Source organism: Cupressus sempervirens, chromosome 1 (assembly GCF_028749045.1).
Source record: "Cupressus sempervirens isolate cs-2001-9-10 chromosome 1, ASM2874904v1, whole genome shotgun sequence".
Classification (NCBI taxonomy): domain Eukaryota; kingdom Viridiplantae; phylum Streptophyta; class Pinopsida; order Cupressales; family Cupressaceae; genus Cupressus; species Cupressus sempervirens.
Window position 1 is genome coordinate 7,055,512 of NC_143118.1, and position 6,828 is coordinate 7,062,339.

The 6,828-nt window shown below is 33.1% G+C and overlaps 1 pseudogene; it reads left to right on the top strand.

The window, feature by feature from the left end:
* Window positions 1-4,221: 4,221 nt before the first annotated feature.
* On the top strand, window positions 4,222-4,695 carry LOC149575874 (secreted RxLR effector protein 161 pseudogene; annotated as a pseudogene).
* The last annotated feature ends 2,133 nt before the right edge of the window (window positions 4,696-6,828 follow it).

The window sequence follows — 6,828 nt, forward strand, 5'->3', positions numbered from 1 at the left end:
TGTAGATTATTGTTACGATGTAAAGAACCGCTTTGGCGCACAAAAAGTGAGTATCTATACGGACGAAGCCAAGGCCAATATAAAAAATGATGGAAGCAATTACACCCAAATGATATCCATAGAAAAGCATGTGAAATGCAAAGCAATCCACATCCTGGTATTCTTCAGAAGTGAAAGAATAGCAATGCAATTCTTGTCTGAAAACTAGATAGCAATCACAGTGATGGTGAAAGAGATCACTGCTGACACCATCAAAATGATGTCAACTATTATTAGCATTTTAACTGTTTCCTCCATCTTCGCTTCGGATTCAACCAGTGGTTGTTCAATGTCATTGATTGAAGGTGCCATCTACAAAATTGTTACCCATAAAAATTGTGAGCAATGATAATACTGCAAACCCATTTTAAACCATTTCTAAACGCATGCAAAAGATATGAGATAGTAACAGAAACAGATGCAAGCATATTGAAATGGCTTGAAAAGCTTCAAATATTGCTAAATAATCATTTGGGATATGTTGTTTAGTTCAAGAAGTAGTCCAACAGTTTGATTATGTAACGATTAATTTAGTTTTCTCAACTGCTTAAACAGTTTTTAGGTTGTATATATTCTTTTTTTATTTTAATAAAATTTTCTCGTGCGTGTGTGCATTTCATTTCGGTTTCTTTGGGCATGTTACAGTGGTATCAGAGCCAAGTTGTTGGAGAAAATAATTTAGATTGAATTGTGATTCCAATGCATTCTTTAATTTCAGTCGTTGGAATAGTTCTTTCTGGAAAAGAGAATTATCATGAATGGTTTCGAAAAATTAAAAATACTCTTATTTTTAATGATTTGTGGGATGATGTTTGTGAAAGCAAAGATGACAAAGAAGAGCCGGAGCAGCTTACAGATGCAAAGAAACTCATCATCTGGAAGGGTAAAGACAAAAATGCTTATGCTCTAATTGCTGCCTCCATTACTGAAGAAGTAAGTAGACATATAATCTCTTGTAAGAGTGCATTTGCAGCATTAAAGAAACTCAAAGATTTGTATGATTCTCATTCAGAACTTGAAATCATTCAATTATTGATGAAGTTATTCAATTTAGAAATGAAAGATAATATGATCCAATGAAGTTAGCCTTTGAAATTAGGGCTTTATTTCATGATATTGAAGCCACGGGTGTAAAAGTAGATTTACAACTCACTATTTTTATTAAAGTTCTTTATCCTACCTATTCGCACTATCTTGAATCTCTTCAAGCTAGTGAAAAGATGAAAGATATAACATTTGAAAAACTTGTGGAGAAGATTGCAAAGAAGGAAAAAGCATTTGGAAAAAAAGATTCACTTTCAAATGTAGAGACTTTGTGTCTTGCACAAAAACAACAGGGGCAAACATCCAAAGATGAGCCTTCCAGACATGACAGTAGCAACAGAGGTCGTGGAAGAAGACAATCTAGAGGCAGGGGGAATAAAAATTATCAAGGTGATAGACAATATTCTTAGCCACAACACCAGCATAGGGATTATCAACAAAAAGAAAGGCAATCTATACAATGCCATAGATGTGGAAAAATGGGTCATAGTGCCAATGCTTGCAAAACTCCATGGGAGAAGATTTGTGAAAAGAAGGAGAAGCCACCAGAAAGAGGTAACCCTCCTGAATCTGCACATTATGTTATTGCACATTGCAATGTTGGGATTGAAGAAGTTTTTAGTACTTCAAATTCTTGTTTGAATGATACTTGGTTGTTAGATACTGGAGCCACATGTCATATGACCTTTAGAAGAGATTTTTTTGAGACATTTAATGATCAAGTGGATGGAATAGTATATTTTGCTGATAAATCTGAGATAAAACCTTCAGGCATTAGGTCTATTAGACTTAAATTACCAGGTCTTGCTAATTATATACTTTCTAATGTTCTATATCTTCCACAGTTGAAGAGAAATTTAATATCACTTGTGCATATTAGATAGCAAGGTCATTCAATACATATGTTTGATGGTATTATTGAGATCAGAAGAGATGATGATCATGTGATTGTAATGAATGGAGTTGAAGATGGAAAACTTTTATATTTGAAAGGTACTTCATCAAGTTCTCAGAATTATGCAAATTTCTCATAGCATGGTGGTAATATTTCTTCTAGTTTCTTATGGCATGCAAGATTTGGTCACATTAACTATGATAGTCTCAAACTTCTAAAACAAAATGGAGTTCAAGGACTTCCCACTATCCCAAAACAAATTTCTCAATGTGATGCTTGCATTTTAAGCAAACACAGTAAACAACCTTTTCATGCTTCTATGTTTAGAGCTTCTAGAAAGTTGGGTCTCATTCACTCAGACTTGTGTGGGCCTATGCCCTTTCCATCAGCTTGGAAATAAATACATAATGACTTTTATTGATGACTATACTAGGATGTGTTGGGTTTATTTATTAAAAGAAAAATCTCAAGCTTTTGATACTTTCAAAAATTTCCATTTGTGGATTAAAAATGAGACTCAACTCAGTATTGGAAACCTAAGAAGTGATAATGGTGGTGAGTACACTTCTAAAGATTTTGAAAATTATTTGTAGGAAAATGGTATTATGCATCAGAAAAGTGTTCCATATAACCCATAGCAGAATGGTGTAACAGAACGTATGAATCAAACACTCTTGAATATGGTAAGATCTATAATGTTTTTCAAAAATGTTAAATTAATGTTTTGGGGAGAAGCAATTCTCTATGCTGTCTACATAAAGAATAGAAGTCCTTCTGCTGCACTGCAAAGTAAAACCCCCTATGAAATGTGGTACGGCCATCTTCCAAGAGTTAAGGATTTTAGGGTTTTTGGTTGCACATGTTATGCTTTAATTCCTGCTCACTTAAGAAATAAATTGGAAGCTAGGAGTAGAAAGTGCATTTTTTTGGGACATTCTACTACTTCCAAAGCTTACCGTCTATATGATGAGGAGAATAAAAAATTTGTTCTTTCTAGAGATGTTATATTTCTTGAATTTGACAAAGATGCACACAGTGTTGACAAACATCTTTCTCATCTTGATAGATTTCAATCAAAAAAATTCTATCATGAGTGGGATAATGAACTTCCAACTCTTGAAGGGGGGATTCCCTTTCTAGGTCAATCTTTGGAAGTTACAAAGAATGAAGAACCTATTGAAAGAGAAGACAATAGTTCTCAAAAAAATTTAGAATCTGAAATAGTTTGTGACAGAGAAGATAACAATTCCAAAATATCAGGAATCTTTTGTGAAAAACTTGTTGCACAAGAATGTGAACCAGCTTGTGAAGAATCTAATTCAAAGGCTCTGGAGGTTGATAAAACATTAGAGCAATCAATCCGTAGATCAATGCGGACCAAGAAAATGCCTCAGAGTTATGAAGATTTTGAATTAAAATTTTCTATTGTTGATGAACCTTCTTCATTTCAAGAAGCAACAACAAGTGATGCATGGAGAAGTGCAATGCAAAGGGAGTATGATGCTCTCATTAAAAATGGAACTTGGAGGCTAGTGGATCCTCCAATTGGTGCTAAAACTATTGGTTGCAGGTGGGTATATAAGAACAAATATAAAGCTGATGGTTCACTTGATAAACATAAAGCAAGACTTGTAGCAAAAGGATATGCTTAGAGAGAAGGCGTTGACTACACTGAAACTTTTGCTCCTACAGCCAAGTGGGGAACTATTCGAGCATTGTTTTCTTTGGCAGCACAAAAAGGATGGCATATACATCATATGGATGTTAAAATAGCCTTTTTAAATGGATATTTGAAGGAAGATGTCTATATGCTAAAACCTCAAGGTTTTGTTATCAAAGGCCAGGAACAAAAGGTATGTAAATTGGTAAAATCTTTGTATGGTTTGAAGCAAACACCATGTGCTTGGTATGAAAAATTGACTGAGCAGCTCCTAAAATTAGACTACAAGCATTTTAGTCTTGATGATGCAACTCTCTTTGTCAAGAAAATTGGTAGATCAATTGTGTATCTAGTTGTATATGTTGATGATCTTCTCATCACAGGCAATAATGATGGTTATATAGAATCCATTAAGAGAGACTTGAAAAAATGTTTTGATATGATTGACTTGGGATTACTTCATTATTACCTAGGTATTGAACTGATTCAAAATCCTAAGTTCATTTTTATTTCTCAAAAAAAATATATTGGAGAGTTATTATACAGATTTGGCATGAAAGATTGTAATTCGGTTTCCACTCCAATGGAGCAAAATATGAAGCTTTCATCCAATGAAGGAAATAGTTTTGAAGAACCAACCAAGTACAGGAAGTTTGTTGGAAGTTTGATTTATCTCACCACTACTCACCCTAACATTACCTTTGCAGTAGGAATTTTGTCCAAATTTATGCATAAACCATGTGAGGGGCATTGGATTGTAGCACAACGAGTTTTGAAATATTTAAAGGGAACTCAAATTCTTGGCATAAAATATTCAAGAGTTTCAGATTTCCATCTTACTGGCTACGCTGATTCAGATTTTGATGGTGACAAAGAGCATGGGTTATCTACTTCTAGTTATTTGATGACCCTAGGATCAGCAGCTATTACTTGGAGATCAAAGAAACAAACAATTCCTGTTGACTCTACAACTAAAGCAGAACATGTAGCAGCAGCTCAAGCTACAAAGGAAATTGTATGGCTAAGAAAAATTCTTGATGACTTGCAAGAGGCATAGATAGCTTCAACAACTTTATTTGTTGATAATAATTCTGCAACACAATTGGCAAAGAATCCTAAATTTCATGATCGAACCAAGCATATCAACACCAAATATCACTTGATTCGTTATCATGTTGAGGCAAAAACTATACAGCTGAAACATTGTTCCACTGAAGAACAAATTGCTGATATTTTTACTAAAGCACTGGGACGTGTTAAATTTGAACAATTTCGAATGCTACTTGGCATGACAAATGTCCTTTTTGATTAAGGGGGGAATGCTAAATAATCATTTGGGATATGTTGTTTAGTTCAAGAAGTAGTTTGGCAGTTTGCTTATGTAACGATTAATTTAGTTTTCTCAACTGCCCGAACAGTTTTTAGGTTGTATATATTTTTTTTATTTTAATAAAATTTTCTCGTGTGTGTGTGCATTTCATTTCATTTTCTTTGGGCTTGTTACAAATATTAGATGCAAGCTGAAGAAGATGTAAAGCTTAGAATATCTATTTTAAAACAGTGATGAATACCTATTAAAACATGAAGTAAATCAGATTTAGAGAATGTACCTAAAAAGGAAAGATGAGATGTAAACCTACATGAAATAAATCCAAGACAGCACAAAAAAACAAATCTATTTGAAATCTTCGAAACTCAGAAAACAAGTTTGTTTACATACACCTGATAAACCAACTATGCTATTCCATTTTAATCAAAGTCCATCCCAAAATAAGATTAACTGCCTGCACCACCACTTAAAGGAGTGTAATGGAACATTTAATTGTAGGAGTAAATAAAGAAAATAGGCTTGAAATGCTCAATAATGCTTCTGCAATCGCTAATGGGCTTGCAGTATTCTTTTTGAATTTTGGTAATTTGTCATTTTGGTCTGCCACCATTAATACTCTTGTAGGCTTCTATAAGGAGCTTAAGCAAGAAAGGTGGTAGAAAAAGGGTGAGCTTATAGATTGTCCCCATCAACCTATGGTTGTTTCAAAAAAAAAAATTGTCATTTGATAATTGTTTAGTTTTGAAATTTACTTAAGATAATAATTTTGGCCGAAAATTTGTTTCCTAATTAGGGGACATATATCGCCATCCTTAAAGACTCAAAAAATAATGTGCCACTTCCTTGAATGAAATGCATTTCATTTGGTGGTCCTCACACCTCTGCAAATACGTGTTGGACTAGCCCTAAATTGATGGCTAAATTTTTGTACAATGCATGCTTAAAACATCAAAATGGACATATTATTGTTTGATCCAATATTTAATGCCTCTTAATATTTTGATTTTCAATTAATAAATACAATTACACGTTCTATATCTGGATAACCCTTATAAATTTTGGAAAGGTTGGCAATCTCATACTAAAGTTTTAAAATAGCATTCAATTCAACCTACAACCGCTTCAATGCCATTATGGATTGATAGACTGATAACGTAAAATTTTATTATTCTAAAGTAAAAAAATTCAGTCAATGGCTTATTGAAATTTGAAAGATCACTTCAACCACCAATACACTTATTTTATATTCTCCAACTATTAACTTACCGATTCTAGCCACTTTTTTATTACTAAAATTTTAGAGAAAACAATATGGAATTAGATGAACATTTTAAATTTGATCTTCAACAAAATTAGAAGTTTTATGTCATCATAGAAAACAAGAGGGAGGAAGAAATTTTTCTTGATGGAAAAGGTGGGGATGTCAATGCAAAGCAATTTGTTGCTTTTCACTTGTGACAAATTGATTGTTTAATAGATATTTTGTTTTTTTAATCATGGAGGCTCCAAACATACTAGAGTGAAAGGAGTCATGCAACATAAATTTCATGTTAGTAGACCTCCTAGCAATTCATCCATGTGATTAAATGATATGTACTAGTATAGAATAGCGAATGCACCAATTTTGAACTCTTTAAAAACATTGTTGGTTTGTGATGTTTGTTGTCAGATCTCTAAAGTCTCTAGAATAAGAAAGTTAAAGATATAATTATTTTTAGTGTGTTCATTCAAGTTGGCCAAATTGTTGCTAAGAAAACTCTTCTTATACTCTGAGAGTTACGTTTAACTTATTATATGAGATTTGAGAATATAACAATATCTAAAGAGAGTGTGGTTCAATATCCAAAAATTTACTATTGC